This window comes from Dipodomys spectabilis, unplaced genomic scaffold (assembly GCF_019054845.1).
Source record: "Dipodomys spectabilis isolate Male_0828 unplaced genomic scaffold, ASM1905484v1 ptg000137l, whole genome shotgun sequence".
Lineage (NCBI taxonomy): Eukaryota > Metazoa > Chordata > Mammalia > Rodentia > Heteromyidae > Dipodomys > Dipodomys spectabilis.
In genome coordinates, this window is record NW_024870814.1 from 10975809 (window position 1) to 10995244 (window position 19436).

At 40.5% G+C, this 19436-nt stretch overlaps 2 pseudogenes; both read right to left on the reverse strand.

Annotated features, from left to right (window-relative positions):
• Nucleotides 1-19436, reverse strand: part of LOC122116688 — a 247471-nt pseudogene that overhangs the window by 141145 nt on the left and 86890 nt on the right.
• LOC122116689 lies at nucleotides 17988-18798 on the reverse strand (annotated as a pseudogene).

Here is a 19436-nt window from a genome sequence, read left to right on the forward strand (position 1 = left end):
ATATTAAAAAGCATTAATGAGGTTCTAGATCTCATGTATACTACCCACTGCATAGTTGTCATCAAAGCTCAGGACCTGGTTCCATCTAGAACGTTCATCACTCTCATATAATTAACTTCACCTGCCTCAATCTAGAGGACAAGTTCTGTGCATCTAACCCATAAACAGAATACAAACAAGAAACAGTGGCCCTGAGGGCTCACCCTCAACCCCCTTTTCCATCCTTATCTCCTTCTGCTCTTACCAGTGATCCAGAGCATTAGGAGACCCAGAGCCCAATAACAGAGCCTCATTGTAGCTGGGAATCCAGGAGATTTGATCAGTGAAGTCAAGGTAAAGATGAGCCTTTATGTCAAACTAGGACTGGAAAGTTCTCCTTGCAAATCAGCAAGTGGGTGCAGCAGTGTGAGAAGAACAAAGAAGAGGGCAAGGGCATCTCTCTGGTGAAGAAAGTGACTTAAATTTCTTCTGTGTTTGGAGGAAAGAAACACAAATACCAGGCTGGCTCCAGCAGTGTGTAGAAGGACCCCTCTCCCCTGATGCCTGGATCTGCAGGGAGGATGTGGTGTACTTGACCCTGTCAACTTAAAACACTAGAGGCCCAATTCAATTGAAACGTGTGTCCAGGAGAGTGTTGGTGAAGGGTCAATTTGATTGGCCCTCTTCTAGTTATTCTAGACAAGGATACTGTATGCAGACTTCAATTGCCATCATTTCTCAAGAAATCTATCCAGGGCTGGGAAGGTGGCTCAATGGTAGAGTGCTTGCCTTGCATGCATGAGGCCCTGCGTTTGATTCCCCAGTACCACATAAAAAGAAAAAAAAAGCCTGAGGTGGCGCTGTGGCTCCAGTGGTAGAGTGCTAGCCTTGAGCTGAAGAGCTGAGGGACAGCGTCCAGGCCCAGAGTTCAGGCCCCACAACCGGAAAAATAAAAAAAAAAAGAAAAGAGTTCTACCAATTACCACTGTGGTTTGAACTAGATAAGGAAACCAAATACCTACTTCAGTTAATCTGACATCACTGAAACAAAGTTAACTTTTGATTAGCAAGTTATCAACAACTGTTAGAGATATTCTCCATAAGCCAGACACTGGTGGCTCATGTCTGTAATCCTAGCTACTCTGAAGGCTGCGCTCTGAGGACAAGGTTCAAAGACAGTCCAGGCAGAAAATTCCCCTTGTGACTCTTATCTCCAATTAATCATTACGAAATTGGATTTGGTGCTGTGGCTGAAAGTGGTAGAGTGTTAGCCTTGGGCAAAAGAGCTCAGGATCAGCACCCAGGTCCTGAGTTCAATCCCTACAAGTGATTAAAAAAAAAGGTTCTTCATATAGGGCCTAATAAATTAAGTTCCTTATGATCACTTGTGTCAAAACAAAATAAGCCAGAGGATAAAATCCTCCTTACAGAGGGTAAACTAATAACATTTCTAAATGAAAGGGAAAATGGCAGAAAAAAACTAAATTTACCATAGTCATTTTCACAATCAGTAAATTTGGGATTGCACTTCTTCAGCATAACTCTTCACCAGATGAACAACAGCATTCTTAATATTTTTCTCTCTTCTATGAGACAGAATGAACAAGAACACCAGTTACATGCAGTTAGTTAGTGAGACTATTGCAACATCTATTTTTTAATCTTTCTACAGAGTCTGCTTCTGGAAAAGTTATTAACTCTGTATGAGACCCTTCTTGTCCTGCCTGCATTCCATGTGGGCAGCCATAACCAGGACTCCACACACCTCATAGCAAGACCCAGCAAGAGCTGTTTTTATGTCTCAGTATAACAAACACTCAAGATTAAGTCTTCTCTTAAGCTTTATCAGGATCTACTAAGAAACTGAATGCTGGTTCAGAGCTGTACAGTGGAATTCATATTCCACTTACACCATCCAGAGCCTGAAGATCATACATTTCTGTTGCTATTGCCCACTGTTTCTGTTGATATTGGCCACATTTTCTTATGGGTTACACAAAAAGTTGCTTCTATTAAAATTATTCTATAGCAATTTTTATTGTGACTAAGTGATTACATACCTTTCACAAATTTCACAGGATTGTGATCCTTATAGTCACAAAGTAAGTGAAACTTATAGTCACAAACACATTCTAACTTCGTGGGGTAAATTATCTTTATCATGGTTCATAAAGTTTGTTAATTCTATGAGCTCTGACAGTACAGTTATTTCTTCCACATGAGGTGATATGTACATTTCTTTCTTTTTGCTTAGTGTCAGCTGTTCCCTCTTTCCTGCTCATTCCCTCCCTCCCATTGCTTCCATTGAGTTGCTTAGTTCGTTTTGATCAATGTCCAGTGTAGCTGATAGGTCCCACTGTTGTATGTTTTCCCCTGTTTCCTCTGTTTCTGTGTCTTCCTCCTAGTTTCTCTCTGATGTGCACATACATACGATACATGTGGTATATATTATTTTTAAATAAGTTTTTTATTGTGAAAATACTGAACAGAGGGGTTACAATTACATGAGCAAGGTTATGAGTACATTTATCAAGCATTGTTGCCTCCTCCATTGTTTCCCCTTCCCATCCCTTCCCATCTCCCCCCCTTTTCCTCATCCCACTACTCCCCATACCCCCCTAGCACCAAAGTTGTACAGTTCATTTTTCGACATAATGTCTTGTACATCTCTTTGTTGCAATGCATCCACCTGTATCCCTATTTAAGCAATTTGTTTTTTCCCTTCCCCTCCCCAAATTATACCAACATCAAATACAGTGAAAACAGAGGTGATACTGTGGGGGACGGACATGCAAAGCAACAAAGAAATCATCTTATAAATATGTTATTTGTAAATTATTTCTCTTATTCTTTTGCTGCTTGCTTATGCAAAGAGAATGAGCAAACTCTTTCACATACCAAAACTGGAAGAAAGTTCCAAACTGAAATTAAGTGTCAATCACATGGAAGGGGAGATGACTAACACAGGTTATTTCCAAATAGGTTGTAACTTCAATCCTGTATATGAGTTATAAATGATATAGCTCAAAAGAAATACGAAATTGAAATCTTAGTCTTTGATTCCCCACCCCCACCAAGGATGTGAAACCATAAGAAGACTCATATATGACTAAATTTTTGTGCATTTCTATACTTTGTGTATGTGTGTGTGTATACTTGTGTGTCTTTGGACTTGAACTCAGGGTCTGGTCCATGGCCCTGAGCTTTTGTACTCAAGGTCAGCACTCTTCGACCTGAGCCACATCTCCATTTCTGCTCTTTTGTTGGTTAACTAGAGGAAAGATTCTCTTGCACTTTCCTTTCCTGGGCTGGCTTTGAACTGGGATAAGCAGATGTCAGCCTTCTGTATAGGTAGGCTTTCAGGCATGAGCCACCTGCACTGGCCTCTTGTAAATACATAAGCCTTGTAAAATATCGGGATTTGAATTTATACCTCTCAAAACAGGACAAAGTATAGCTTCAGGAACCACAGTCCCTTGCCACACAACCAGGCATAGAAGGGATTCATTCTCAGGATTGGAACATTGTGAAGTTGCTGGAGATTTGCCCTCAACTGCATACCAGGTGATGGTCTGCTCTTCCCAGGTGTGGTGCAATTGCAGAGGCTCAGTAGTGGTCATTGTTCTTGGCAAGTGGGATGCAAAGAAGCACCAGAAAATATGAAAAGATAATGTTTAAATGTTGTCATGGATTGGAGATGTGCGATTGATAAAAATCTCTCAAGTGACTAGGGATAGAAAAAAATTACCTCAGCCCAATAAAAGATATAGGTGACAAAACTATTGTCACCATCATACTAAATGGAGAAAACTAAAATTATGAAATTATTTCCTCAAAAATAAGAATAAATCAACATAACCAAGGAGATGAAGAATCCCTACAATGAAAACTATGATAATAAAATAAATAAGTGAAGTGCACAAATATATACATACATACTTATTTTTTATTTTACCTAGATAGACTTCTATTTGCTATGTGAATCCAAAGTAATGGCACAAACCTGACTCCCCAGAGTATGTAGATATGTCATTTACAAGTCAGGAGAGGCATTAAAAGTCTGTGCTGAGGGCCATGCGAGAGAAGAATGTTAGGATAAAAAGGATCTTCTCAGTCCCTTAGAGAAGAAAAAAACACATGTAATTCTACAAACAGTACCAGTAATGCATTCAACTTAGTTGATGTTTTTCTGATTCTGATCCATAAACTAAGCAGGCTTACACCTTCAACTGCTATCTTGAATTCAAGCTCACTGAGAATGGAACCTGAGTCTGCTTCCTCACCATGGTTGCAGCAGCAGCAAGAAGAGAAGCAAGTCTGCAACTACATGTCCAAACTACATGTCAATTCCTAAGGCTGATCCTGCTCAGGAAGAGCTGGTTTGGTGACTTAGCTTCCCTGCACTGCCATGGAGCACACAGATATCTTGTGATGGTAGATAAATTTATGGAATAGTTTTAAAATCAAAGTTCTGGAAGCCAGGAAGTCTAGAGTGTCATCTGTTTTAGACTCTCATCCTGACTGTTCAATTTCTTGTATTGTCCTCACAAGGACTTTGACGCCTGTGACAGAGACAGAGCCATCCAGTGCCACATCTCCTCAAGACACTAGCACTACAGGACTTGCTACAGTCTCAGGGACCTCACATCACCTCACTCACTTGTTACAGACTTCTCCAAGGACACATATCTCAGGGGGACATGAATCAATCCTTGAAAGATGTCCTTTGCTGATAAATGAGGCAGGAAATGGAGGCAAAGCCAAGCTTCCAGTCTCTAAATTTCCAAAACAGAAGCCTTTTCCCCACAATTCAGCCTGCTGACAGCTCCTTCTGAGTGTCCCTGGTCCTAGTCAAATACCCAAGCCTGGAGACTCTTTGCTGATGATAAAACACTAACACTGTGGTTTCCTTAGATAACTAAGCTAGAAACCTCTTTTAATATATACTGTTGGGTTTCCCTACCATCTAGTGGTATTATTCTAAAATTACATGTTTTAAAACCAGGATTCTTTTTTATTTTTATTAATGAATTTTTAATTTTACTTTATTGTGAAGATGCTGTACAAAGGGGTTGCATTTACATGAGTAAGGTAATGAGTACATTTCTTGTCAAGCATTTTTACTTCCTCCTTTGTCATTCTCCCACTATCCCTCCCCTCCCCTACCTCCTTCACATCTCCCCCCCAACGTTGTAAAGTTCATTTCCAATATACAGTCTTGTGGGTATCATTGCTGCAATAGGTCATCCTGTGTCCTTTTTTTCAGTGTTTTATTATTCTCTTTCCCCTCCCCAAATTAGAAAAATGTATATACAAGATTCTATACAAAATTCAGTGTACCAAAATCAGTACATTGGTCAATTCTGGGGCTTGAACTCTGGGCAAGGCGCTGTCCCTCAGCTCTTCAGCTCAAGGCAAGCTCTCTACCACTTGAGCCACAGTGCCATGTCCGGCTTTTTCTGTTTATGTGGTACTGAGGAATCGAACCCAGGGCCTCATGCATGCAAGGCAAGCACTCTACCACTGAGCCACCTTCCCAGCCCCAAAATCAATACATTGAAAACAGGGCATACACCATAGGGTAAAGAACATACAAAAGAAACAAAAAAATCACATAGTACATTAAAAACAACAACAAAGAAAGGCCTCTTGTGTCATTATCTTGGATTCAGATTTCCCTCATTTGAAATAATTCGGATACATCTAGGATAATTTTATCAGAAAAGCAGAAAAGCTCAAAAACTGTGTACATATGACCATCTAAGATGATGCTAAGCTAAATGAACCCTGGGATTCTTTTTTCAGAAAGAGTTATAAATTACATTTCAAGATGTCCTTTTCAACTTTTCTATGGATCAAATTCAGAGTGTGAATATCTGTCTGTATCTGAGTGTGTGTATGTGTGTGTGTGTGTGTGTGTGTGTGTGTGTCAGTGGTTTGCCAGTGATAAGTTGAAGAATAAGAGCTACTAAGTCCACACAGTTGAAGATAGAGAAGCAAGAGGCAAAAGCTGCATAGAGATCCCCGAATCTCTCCATGCCAAACCCTGGTATTTTACTAAATATGAATCACTGACTGCATGTGGAGGGCTGAAGTGGTGAAGAAAAAATTATCTCTATTTGTTGCATGACATGGTACAGGTGGGGAGAACCAATGGCTCACCTTGTGCTTGTGTGGCTTGAGTATTGATGGCTTGCAAGGTAGCTAATCTTGGCTTCCTGGACTTTGTTTGCTGAGAAAGTATTCTAATTGGAAGGAAAGGAGCCTGTTTCTCTCCCTATGGATTTGTCACTGTTCTTAGTCACAGTTGTCAAGTGTGCTCAGCACAAGATGATTCATCTCAGGATATGGATTTGCTCACAAACTATTGAGAAGTCTTAAGGCAGAAGTTCTGGAAACCTTTCCAAGAGTGGAGTGGAAGATGGAGCCAGTAGGATGAACCCTGGCTATGGGGTCTCTATATTCAGTGATCTCTTGCAGAGAAGAGCTGTCCCTTTCCTCCTGCTCTGAGATAATAGCACCCAGACATGAGTGCTCAGAAACCACCTCCTGGTCTGCAGCTCTCTTGTACTGATTACATCCACATTTCACACTCCTGAGGATAAATCCAATCCATGAGCTCATGGATTGATTCATGTTTAATGACTTTGCTTCACTAATACATACATTCCCACATTGAAACTCAGACTTAAAAAAAATCTACCTCAACATTTTATTACCACAACAAATAATATCCATTTCTCTCAATTCAGTGCTGGGGACCCCAAATGCTTCTGGTGCCTAATTCATCTTCTATCATTGGTTAGAAAGTAAGCTAGGGCCTGTGTTATGAAGATGTGTTACTTAGCTTTCCCTTGTTGTGACTAAGACCTCAGTAAAAGCAATATAAAGGGCAGAGTACTTGATTGCACCTCTTAGATAAGAAAGTCTAGTCTACCATGTGAGCAGAGTTTGGTGAAGCTCACCACATGGCACCCAAGTAACAGAGGAAATGTTTACTTGGTGGCTACATCTTTCTTCCCCTCTTATTTGATAAGATCTCAGCCTTTTGGAAGGGACTGTGTATAATAGGCTGGGTCTTCCCTCTTAGTCAGTGCTCTCCAGAGAATCTCTCACAGCCAGGTCCAGAAGTATATTTTTTCATCTCCAAGCAATCCAACCAAGAAAACCATCATAAAAGATCATCAGGATTTTTTTTCTGTGTATTTAAACCTTTCAAAGAAAATAGTGAGTATAGAAAGAAGATTATTGAGCCATATATACATGGTTTCCTCAAAGTCTACATGCTGTGTTCTTTCATGTCTTTCTTTTAGACAGTTTCTACAAAGGATAAACTATGTATCATTGGATCCTTGATAATTTCTCTGTGTGTGTATTGTAGCTGCGTGTTTATGCAGCTACATATGGAAATTTACATGTATATATACACACATCTGTGTATATATGCACACAATAAATACATAAATCTAGGCACATGTTTTATAGATGACCCATGTAAACACATACTAATATATGTATAAGTATGCCTATTTGTTAACTGTAAATTAATCATATTTTTTAAATCTGTACTGCCTATTAAAATATCATTTTTATGTCTCTACCTATACATTGCTATATATTATTGTATATTACATCATATATTACAATAATATGGATAAAGTGATTGCTGTTCCTTACATGTTTCCATAAGTGAATTACATATTCATATATTTAGCAAATGTTTTTATTTTCACTTTTCCCCATTGATGTTTAAATATCCATAGTTATACAATTGGTTTTTAACAAAAATAGTATGCAATGAACCACTGGTACACAATTGCTAACAGTTATGTATATCAGCTATTCATGCTTTTAATTGGTGATAATCCTGCTAGAGCTCCTTTAACTGTTGTGCTGTTTACTGGGTCACTCTGCTTGCCTCCAACATGGATTTTGTTTGATCTTCCTCGGTGACTAAAGAGGCAGAGAATTATAGAGATCATGACCAACATCTAGAGTTTAAGGTACATAGAGAAATTCCGGTCACAAAATATCCAGCAAAGAAACACAAGGGTTTGTATTCTGAACATTCAACAGAGTTTTAAGCTGATTAAGCAAGTCCTCCAAAATGAACACTAGTCCTAAACTTTTTCACGTTAGATTTGTTTAGGAGATAAAAACTTCCCCATGTTCCACCTATCTGTACTGCCTTGGTAACCATGACTATAGGAGATTATCTCAATGCCTAGATTCCTTTTGAGCTAGCTTCTTGATAACAATTGGCCAGTATAACTTCAACTTGAATCCACTTCTTCTCCCACTTTTGGGGATTGTAGGCAATATTTTGAATAATATTTAATCTTGATATATCCACAGATTTCTAAAAATCATTATTATTTTGAGGCCTGAGATCATATAATTGATAAATATTTGTGTGTGTCTAAATAATTTTGCCCAGTGAAGATCTCCTTAGCAAAAATAGACTTCTCCTAAAGCCTAGTTTCTAAAATCTTGTATGGATCCTTGTTACCTGCTTGAAGTACAGTTTGCTATGCACTAGGTATGGATATGTTCATAAATTTTGTGTGTGTTGTTGGGGTGAGCCAAAACTAACTCCATTTTTAATATACCTAGAGTTCCCCCCTAACACCCCTGAGAATCAAAATACTGGTTTCTCACAAGCCCCAAGGGTCAGGAAATATGCTATTTGTTGAGACTCCAGGAAATGTGGAAACTGTTTGGAAAGGCCTTAGGATTTTTGTGATCAGGTTATGTGATGTGTAGCCCTGTTTGATTATCAATAGCCCAGATAGGATCTCAATAGCCCAGACAGGATCTGCAGCCCTGTTTGGTTATCAATAGTAAAACAGCCCAGCCACCTTTGCCCTTCCAAGAAGGAGCAGCCTTATGTCTGCCTCCACGAGTGAGAATATCTGCCTGCTTTGTGTGGGGACCCTCAAATTTGTGTGCCAATTCAAACCAGAATGATAGGTTAGTTCAAACAGATACTATGAGGCAGACTGTAACCCCATTGGCCACTGACATAAATATGCAATCCTTGTGTGTGCGCTACAATCCCATTGGCCACCTGCATGTGGCCAGGCTTGACCATATGAATTTTGCCTTTAAAAACCCTAGCTCATGGGACATTCAAGGTGGCAGTTTCAGCCCCCGAATCTGTGCTGTGTCCCTAGTCGGTCAGCTATCAACTTCCCCAATAAAGTCACATTTTAACATGAGGCTGTCTTTCCATGAGTGGTGGACTCTTTTCCCCATAACATGTATAAAACCAAGTACATGACAGGAACAACATAAGGGAAGGAAGTGATGATTTGGCTCATATTTTCAGAGATTTCAGTTCACAGTCCTTGGATTCCTTGGCCTGTGGTGAGACACAAGATCAGGTGGTGGGACCATCTAGCAGAGGCTACTCAACTCAAGGCACATTAGAATCCAAAGGAAAAAACAAAAAAACCATAGGAAGTATAAGGGCAAGATTAGCCCCAAGGATATGCCCACAAGTGATGTATTGCCTCCAACTGAGCCCCATTCCATGCTCTTAACACTTCCCATAACACCACTCTATTGTTAACCCATCAAAGGGTGAATAAACTCAAATCCAAGAGTGTGAAGTAAATAGAGAGGACTAAGCTACACCCAGAGAGTCCAGGCCTCTGCTAGTTTTCAACGGAACACTGAACAACATGAATAAGTAGAAAACGAATTTCGCTGAAGAACAAAAACTGATTCACAGAAGGAAAATTTTCCTTTTTCCTCCATTTTTACCATGTGATGGTGCAGGTGGAGGAATTAGTGTCTCCCCTGTTTTGTCTGACTTCAGTGTGAAGGCCTGGAAGTGTGTTCATACTGGCCTCCTCTAACAAATCTAGTGTCAAAATATGATAATTAGCAACAACAAAGAAACTTTGTTGATATTATCTGGTGGACTAGTTATTGTTTTGGTTTCAAATATTAAGTCTAAGAAGCACAAAATTTTACATTCAGGAATACTGTATTACAAACTATTGGGAATCAGAAAATGTTACATTCTGGAATACTGAATTACAAACTATTGGGAATCCTCAAGCAACAAACTCCTACCAGTCTCAATAATGCCACTGCTGATAGAGCCTCTGGAGGGTCCCTCATGCCTGTAGCTCAACTTTCAGGCTATGACCTACAAAGAAGACAGCTATTCCTGTCACTCTAGCCACAGGAGGCTCACAGCCCTGACTACAGGAACCAGAGGCCTGGCCTCGTGGCTTGCAGCAATGCTGGTGTTGACTATATTCCCATGTTGGTCACATGATGATTTGTCTGCTTTGTGGACACAGTGGCTGTTTCTCCCCCAACCCACATTTGCATTCTGACACAATATTGCAATCTCACTTTGTTTTCTCACAGAAGGTTCTGCAGAGCTTTTCTTTACACAGGAAAGAAAGGCATCTCAAATGACAATGAAACCAAATTCACTCAGCACCTCCCTCATTGTCATTGGGAAAGTACCTATGGTCCCTGAAGGACTAAAAATTTAGTTTTAATATACTTCTGTGTAGTTACTGTTAGCGTTATGCTCACCTTTGTTCCTCAGAACTGGGCCCCCCACACATCCTGGGGTTCCCTTTATACAGCTGGCCCCTCCCTCTCTCTGCCCAGACCCACCTGAACTCCCATCTACCTCACTTCCTATCCCTCAGACTCTCTTGCTACCTGGATGGTGATGGAGGCCATGTGCTCCTCTTGAGGGAAATATGGCTCCTATAATAAACCTTATAATAATCTTTCTCCTGTGCCTCCCTGCCTCTGCGTGGTACCCTGGGAAGGGTGTGTGAAATTCTCTTACAGTTTTTTTGGTGGGCTTCCCTGAGTGTGACAGCCCAGTTTTGGATCGTGGTCACAAGCCTTATTACTATTACAACCATGCTGGTACTTGAAAATCAATGGTCTATCCCACAGCTCTGAACCCAGCTGGGGGATGTATTGCATCCAGGTTGACCATGTGAGAAAAATTCAGAATTTTCTAGGATTGTTTCTGCCCATCAAGTGATGGAGATATTTTGTCTTAGAGACACTAAAAGAGACATAAAGCTTGAGACCCCATAACAGTGTCAATAGAATCTAGACACAAATACAAGACAGAATTAAATATGACAGATACCCCTATATAATAATTTTTGAAGAAAAAATCACACAGGCTGACCATAACTGGATCTTGATTCTATGCCCATTGAACAAGGGCTCAGTCGCAGACTTCTGTGAGCTATGAACACTATTACAGGACTTCATCACACTCCATTCTCTTAAGTAGAGCCAGAGCCCTAGAACACACAAGACCAGAGACCAGTGTGCAGAGTCCAGTACTGTATCAACCCAAACTTGATTCAATCAAGAAGGAGTGAGAGAACTCTGTTAAGGGCTTGATATTCATTAAGGGTTGTGGGGACAAACAGAGAAGATGCTGGAAGAAGTACAACTGGGTTTCCAGCTTCTGAACAGAAAACATAATATAGACTGTATGTATGGGCCAAAACCATGTGCATGATGGAAGTTTTATAAGTTTCCTTATGAAGGGATTAAAATAATAGAAGATACTTGATTCTTATATCACTGATTGTCTACCGTACTACTAAAAAGACAAATATTTTTTTCAATAGATACCTCATTGTTTACCTAAAGTCTCCTGGTTTTTATCCTTTCATGATTTTCTCCTGCTCTTTGTAGTCTGCAAGTCATCCAGATATCATTTGCTCTTCATGTCCACCCAGTCACATTGATCACAACGTCTTCCTCCTCAGCTCATTCAGACAATCTTCTCTGCTGCTTCCCAGTACAACAACACATGAGGGCTGCTCACCCAGCCAGAGGAAAGGTTCTAGTTCATGGATGTATCACTGGGGAGGATCATGTGTAGCTTGAAAGCAGTAATACACCCCAACATCATCCACACTGCTACTTTTCAATGTGCAATCTGGGCCTGACCACTGACACTGAATCTTTCTGAGATCCCAGATTCTCAGTTGGAAACCTCATAGATCAGGAGTTGTGGAAACTGCCCTCACTTCTGCAGTAACCATTTCAAATATGTGTTCCCATTGCTATATAGAAAGTTCTGACTAGACATGCAGGAGATGGAGGTCGGCTCTCCTAGGGTGACAGGCAGGGGGAGTGGAGTCTGGGTCATCACAACATCTCCACTTGATCCTGAAATTAGAATAAGATCGAAGTGCAAGGTTATATGCAAACATAGAGAGACATGCTCTTTATTTTTATTTTGATGTATTACCTATTATGAATATTACATAGTTTGGCTTAAAATATAAAAACATTTTGCATCTAAAATTGTGAATTAAACAAAAATCTTTATTTAGAGCTTATGACAATAACTTTGTTTTACTAAAGAACCAATATGGATTATGTGGGGGGAAGAAAAATGGGATGTTTGAGTAGAAATACTCTTATGTGATTTAATTGAGAATGAAAAGGCATATTTTTATCTTCCGTGCTCATTAAAATGAAAAAATAAAGATAATTTTAAGAGTGAAGGGGTCTTTAGGCGTAATACATTATTCTCACCAAACACATGTTTTCACTCCTTCTGCAGACCTAATCCTCACTTACCCGATCATGATTACGAAGACCTGCACATCTAACACATGGATAGGGTACAACTGGAATCTCAGATCTCACCCTGCCACCCCACTCTCATTTCTCATCCCTCTTTGCTGTTACCAGGGATCCAGAGCTTTAACAGCCATAGGAGCTGAGACAAGGACTTCATTTTTAGGAGTGAAATGAGGAGTTTTGACAGTTCAAGGCAAGTTCAGAGCTGAGCCTTTATCTCAGACTTAGAAAGGAAGGTCCTCCTTAGGAAGCAGTATGCAAATAGCCAGGTTGTGGCAACAGTGTGAGAAGAGTCAAGGGGAGGTAAGGCTTGTTCTTCTGAGCAAAGTAGCAGCAGATCTGTTCTATATTTGGTGACAACCAATAAAATCCATGATGCCTGCAGCATGGAAAGAAGGACTCCACTGATAATATCTGGAATTGAGGGAAAAACAGGATGCACATCACCCCACCACCCTAAAACAGCATCAGAGGGCCAATGATATGCAGCTTTATGTCCAGGAGAGACTCTAGGAAAGGAATGGACATTGTGCCTGGGTCCTCCATTCCTCCCTCATCTAGTCTAGAGAAAGACACAGTGTCAAGCATTAGCAGCACTGATTCTCAAAATAGTTGATCAATAAAAGCACAGAGTTGAGCTAGATGAAGAGGCATACCATAGTTACCAGGTTATCTCTTAGGGATGCTAGCACCTCTATTTGCCAGGATCTTCATATTAAGATGTAGGGCATAGAATTGACAAGAAAAACAAAATTTTCTCTTACATGTAGTAAGTACCCTAATGATCTTTTAACCTAATGGGAAAAATGATTGCACTTGAAAGTGTGAACTCAAGATAACAGTTTTTTAAATTCACTAAATATATTGGCATTCTTCCACAATGTATTTGTACATCAAATTAATCAAAGGATTTCTTAAAGGTTCCTCTGGAAAGTAATGGAATGGTGAAAGGATTAAAATATTGTTTACTTATAAATTGACATACTGAGGTGAGACCAATTTATGTAACTACTTGTAATGATATATATATATATATATATATCTACACACATAAATTTGATTATCTTAAATTGACATAAAATCTCCAAATGTCTCCAGTTATTTAACTAGTCTCTGTTTAGTTGTCTCGGAGATTTCAGTCTCTACTTCACCTGAAGGAAGGAAGAGCACATGCAGGATGTTTGTACTGATGCCCCAGTGGATGAACCTGGCCAGTGGAAGGGGTGACTTGTGCAAGTAATTATATTATTGAATTGGAGGTTATACCACTGCTCACCAAATGGTTAAAGATTCTCTCATGCAGTGAGGCAGTTCTCATCATAGTCACCTGTTATCAAATGAAGACAGGCATATTCTTGGCCAGCTCAAATTACAACTGGTTCTCTCTTTATTAACACAAAATAATGTACCACATGCAAGACAAGCCTCACCAGAGTACAGACAAATGAAGATTCAACATAAGGGACTTTCTATGTCGAAAACTGTGAGTTAATCAAACTCTTCTTATTCAGAATTTAGGTCAGCTACTCTGTTATACAAAAAGGACTGACACCGTGTGTCATGTTTGTGTGTGTGTGCACACACAGGTGGGTGTGGGTGTGTGGGTGTGTGAGAGAGAAATGTGGTTTAAATAGAAGTGCTCTTAATAGGCTAATTGAGGAGTAAAAATAATCTCTTTACCTGTGATATTCTTCTTCTTCTAAGTATAACTTCCTAAACCTTACAAAGATTACTTGTTAACTTGCTGAAAGGCAGCCCAGCCTCTCACTTCAGCTTCCCTGAGTGGTTTTTGTTATGACTGGTGTCACAGGGGTAGGTAAATAATTACCCTGCTGACAGTACTAAGTGGCAAAATCTTGAGGCTGCAGGCTGCTGATGCTGAGAGTGAACTCTATGCCAGATCCACTTCCATTTCCCCATGGGATCCCAGATTACAAAGTAGGTGCAAAATACATCAGGAGATTTGGAGCTTTCTCTGTTCTCTGCTGGTAAAAATGCAAGTAATTATTTACATTTACAATGACCTATCTGGCTTTGCAAGTGACGGCCACTCTCTCTCCTAGAGAAGCAGGCAGGGATGGCAACTGGGTCAACTGGACATCACAAAGGGCACCTGACAAATAAACTATATTATCCAAGTACTTCCATGAAGCCTCAAGCTGCTCTGTTAACACAATATGAGAAATGCCAGCATTGTCCTTCCTTACCTGGGAGCCAGAGCAGCAGGAGCCCCAGGAGCTGAGCAGGGGCCTTCATGTCCAAGCTGCTTGCTGACTGGAACCTTCTCCTGCATAGGGTGTGAGCAGCCTCTGAAGAAGTCCTCAGGGCAGTGGGCTGTGCTCAGGGCACATGAAAATCAGCAGGGTGGGAAAGATTTAAAAGACATGGCTACATATGTAGCTCTGTGATCTTCCTGAATTTCTGAGCTAGCAGTCTCCAAATCTCTCAGGTAACATTCCTGTCCCCTATCAATAGCCCCAAAAGACCCCCCTCAAAGATAAGATGTCCCCTAAACCAAGAACTCACATCTACTTCAGTCTCCTCTGCTTCATAGACCTTCATGATCTTACACTATCATCTCTTCCAGTTTCTAAACAGAATTTTTTAGTAACTAGGCTAGAACTTGTGATCCCAGCAAGTTCAGATTTGATGAAAGGAAACACAGTAAAGGGTGAGCAAGGCAATGAATCCACAAGGAATGGAGAAGACATCCTTAGCCTGGGAAGGAAGGAAAAACTGCCACAGACAGTGAAGGCAGAGCACAGTGAGGATGGCTCCCACATCAGGACCAGCATGTGGGGACACTGTCCACCCTAGTGCAGGATGTCACATCTGGGGAGCCACTAGCAGGACATTGACATGACAGTGAATCAACCTCTCATCATTGTGAGTCCAAGCAGCTGCTGCAGGTTCACAAAATAACACTGTTCCTCACAGTCAAGATGCTCACACATAGGGAAAGTCCCTGCCAAAGTCAGAGTTCTCTTCATCAACCTTCACTAAATGAACTGCATGGGGATCTGGATTTGAGAGATTCACCTACTTCGACCCTGGTTATGATGTATCTGGGGCCTGAAATCTCAGACTTCTGAAGCCAAAGGAAGCTATGATGAAACTGTAAAACTCATGCCTTTCTATATACCTGCATTTAATGAGAAAAACTTTGAAGGTGGACCTGTCTTTTGATACACATCCACTCCTGGTGCACACAACGTCCCCCCACAACTGGGTTTGAGACTAAGACATTTTAGGAATGGATATGTTTCAGGAGGAAAGAAGAGTGGATATGAGAGTGGAGATCAACCACTTCACAATTTGTGTAATAAGACTGCTATGCCCTGAGCCTCAGGTAGGAATCATAAACATAAAGATTCTTGTGTAGACCATACTAAAGCTACCAGCACATGTGTTTAATACAGCATTATTTACCATACCTAAAATACAGAACCAACCCAGATGCCCTTCAGTAGATGAATGGATCAAGAAAATGTGGTATACATACAAAATGGAATTCTATGCTTCCACCAGAAAGAATGATATTGCCCCATTTGTTAGGAAATGGAAAATCTTGGAAAAAAATATATCTGTGAAGCAAGCCAGGCCCAAAGAAACATAGGCCCCTTGGGTTCCCTTATTTGCAATAACTAGTATATATCTGAGACAAGCAGAAAAAGTCAGTGAAATAAACCCCACGACAGGGACACAAGTGGTTTTTTTCTTCCTTGCAATGGTTGCTAATGTATTTATAAGGTACCATGTAATTTTCTTGTAGCTTTGTAAGCCCCTTCCCCATGGTATAACATCTGTTTTCACTGTATTTGATGTTGGTATATTTTAGGGAGCGAAAAGGAAAAAAAATGTTTAGGGCTGGGAAGGTAGCTCAATGGTAGAGTGCTTGCCTTGCATGCATGAGGCTCTGGGTTCGATTCCTCAGCACCACATAAGCAAGAAGAAAAAAAGCTGGAAGTGGCGCTGTAGCTCAAGTGGTAGAGTACTAGGCTTGAGCTGAAGAGCTGAGGGACAGCACCCAGGCTCAGAGTTCAGGCCCCACGACCGGTCCCAAAAAATAAATTGTTTAAATTGGGATACAGGTTAACCCGTGAGATGTATATGACCTATGTTGAAAAACGAACTTTATAATTTAGGCGTGGAGTGGGGGAGGAGAGAGGGAAATGTAGTTCTGGAGCTGGGAGGGCAGGGATGGTAGGGGAAAAACAAAGGAGGAGGCAACAATGCTTGATAAGAAATGTGCTCATTACATTGCTCATGTGATTGTAACCCCTCTGTACAGTATTTTCACAATAAAAAAAGTTATTTTTAAAAAAGATCTGTTGTGTGCCTAGAGTAAGAACCTGATCTGCACACAGGGATCTCAGTGGTCTGTGCATTGTCTGAGAGAAAATCCAGTACATGCTCAAGTCTCAGTGGAAGCCTTTGCTCATTGTCAGGCTTGTTGGCCATGTAATGGTAGGTTTTTGGAAGGGAAGAACATATTCTTCTAACCTGTAAGAGGCAGGTGAGAAAGAGCCTCCATTGGAGGAGGACTAGAGGAAACAGACATGTAACATAGCCTTATGCAGTCACACTTCAATTTGTAGCTTTGTTAAAAAAAATGGGCCTGTGCCAATGAGACCCCTGTTTTCACTGTCTTTGATGTTGGTAAAATTTGGGGAGGAGAAGGGAAAAAAAACAAATGGTTTAAATAGGGATATAAGTGGACCCATTGCAACAATGAGATATACAATCGTTATGTCAAAAAATGAACTCTATAATTTTTGGGGGTTGAGGGGAAGATGGGAGGGCAGGGATGGGAAGGGGAAAAAAGGGAGGAGACAACAATGCTTGATAAGAAATGTTCTCATTACCTTGCTCATGTAATTGTTAACTCCTTTGTATGGTATTTTCACAATTAAAAGTAATACTAATGGGAATTTCAGAATCATAGGTTGATTAAGCAACAAGGTTTTAACATCAGAATCATATAATTAATTTGCTTTATATTTAACAAACATATTCTATTTATTTGGTGATATTCAGTAACTCCTATTAAATAAAATCTTTCTCACTTTTAAGCCAAGCTTTGTGATTCATTCTTCAATTGCTAGCTACTAATGTTTCTTGAGTTATTCTGCAAGAGATTTTACTCTGTAATTCTCTCCAAACTATAGAAATGGCATGATGGTGGTAGATGTTTTTGTCTTTGTCTTTCACATTTGGGAATAAGTGATAAATTGATTTCTGCATTAACATTATAAATTCTGGTTCTGGGAGTCCCTTGAAGCTAAAGTAACCCAAGATCCCACTTGGACAAGGTCTCTGGTATGACATCTTCTGTCAAGTCCTCCAAACTCAGACTACTGCTTCAGTTCAGAGAATGTGCTATGCTGCTCCCCAGACAAGCTTTGAAATAGGACTGCTGGGCCAAGCCCTACAGAGATGTTTTTGTTAAGGACTATATCACTGTGGGAGGAGTATCTATAGCTTGCATGCAGTAATAAACCCCAATATCCTCAGCCTCCACCCTGCTGATTTGCAGTGTGAAATCTGTGTCTGACCCACTGCCACTGAATCTGCCTGGGACCCCAGAAGCTCAGTTGGAAGCCCAGTAGATTAGGAGTTTTGGAGACTGGCCAGGCTTCTGCAAGTACCAAAATAGAGCACTATCTCCATCGCTATGTAAGAGGCTCTGACTTGACCTGCAGGAGAGGGAGACCTTCTCTCCCAGGGTGACAGCCAGGGAGAGTGGAGTCTGAGTCATTATAATATCGCCTCTGGATCCTGAAATTAAAATAAATGAAAAGCACAAGGTTATATTGGTAATATAATTTTTCTGTGGTTATATATTTATTCCTAATCGTTTCATGGTTTTTCCTTCTATCCTACCTTTCAATATTTCAAAAAAATACAAATATTAAAAAGCATAAATGAGTTTCAAGATCTCATGTATACTACCAACTACACAGTTGTCATAGTTGTCAACAAAGCTCAGGACCGGGTTCCATCCAGAATGTTCATCACTCTCATATAATTAACTTCACCTGCCCCATTCTAGAGGACAAGTTCTGTGCATCTAAACCATGAACAGAATACAAAAATAAAGCAGTGGCCCTAAGGGCTCCCCTTCAACCCCCTTTTTTTATCTTCTCCCTCTGCCCTTACCAGTAATCCATAGCATTAGGAGACCCAGAGCCCAAGAACAGAGCCTCATTTTAGCTGGCAATCCAGGAGATTTAATCAGTGAAGTCAAGGTCAAGATGAGTCTTTATGTCAAACTAGTGCCTGAAAGTCCTCCTTGGGGAGCACTATGCAAATCAGCAGGTGGGTGCAGCAGTGTGAGAAGAACAAAGTGGAGGACAAGGGCATCGCTCTGGTGCAGAAAGTGACTTAAATTTCTTCTGTGTTTGGAGAAAAGAACCACAAATACCAGGCTGGCTCCAGCAGTGGGTAGAAAGACCCCTTTCTCCTGATACCTGGATCTGCAGGGAGTTGACCCTGTCTACTTAAAACACTAGAGGCCCAATTCAATTGAAATGTGTGTCCAGGAGAGTCTTGGTGAAGGGTCAATTTGATTGGCCCTCTTCTAGTTATTCTAGAGAAAAGTACTGTACAGAGACTTCATTTGCCATTGTCTCTCAAGACTTCTATCCAATATCACTGTGGTTTGAATTAGGTAAGGAAATCAAATACCTACTTCAGTTAATCTGATATCACTGAAGGAAAGTTAATTTAAGATTAGCAAGTTATCAACACCTGTTAGAGATATTCATTATAAGCCAGACACTGGTGGCTCACGTCTATAATCCTAGCTATTCTGGAGGCTGAGTTCTGAGGACATGGTTCAAAGCCAGTCCAGGCAG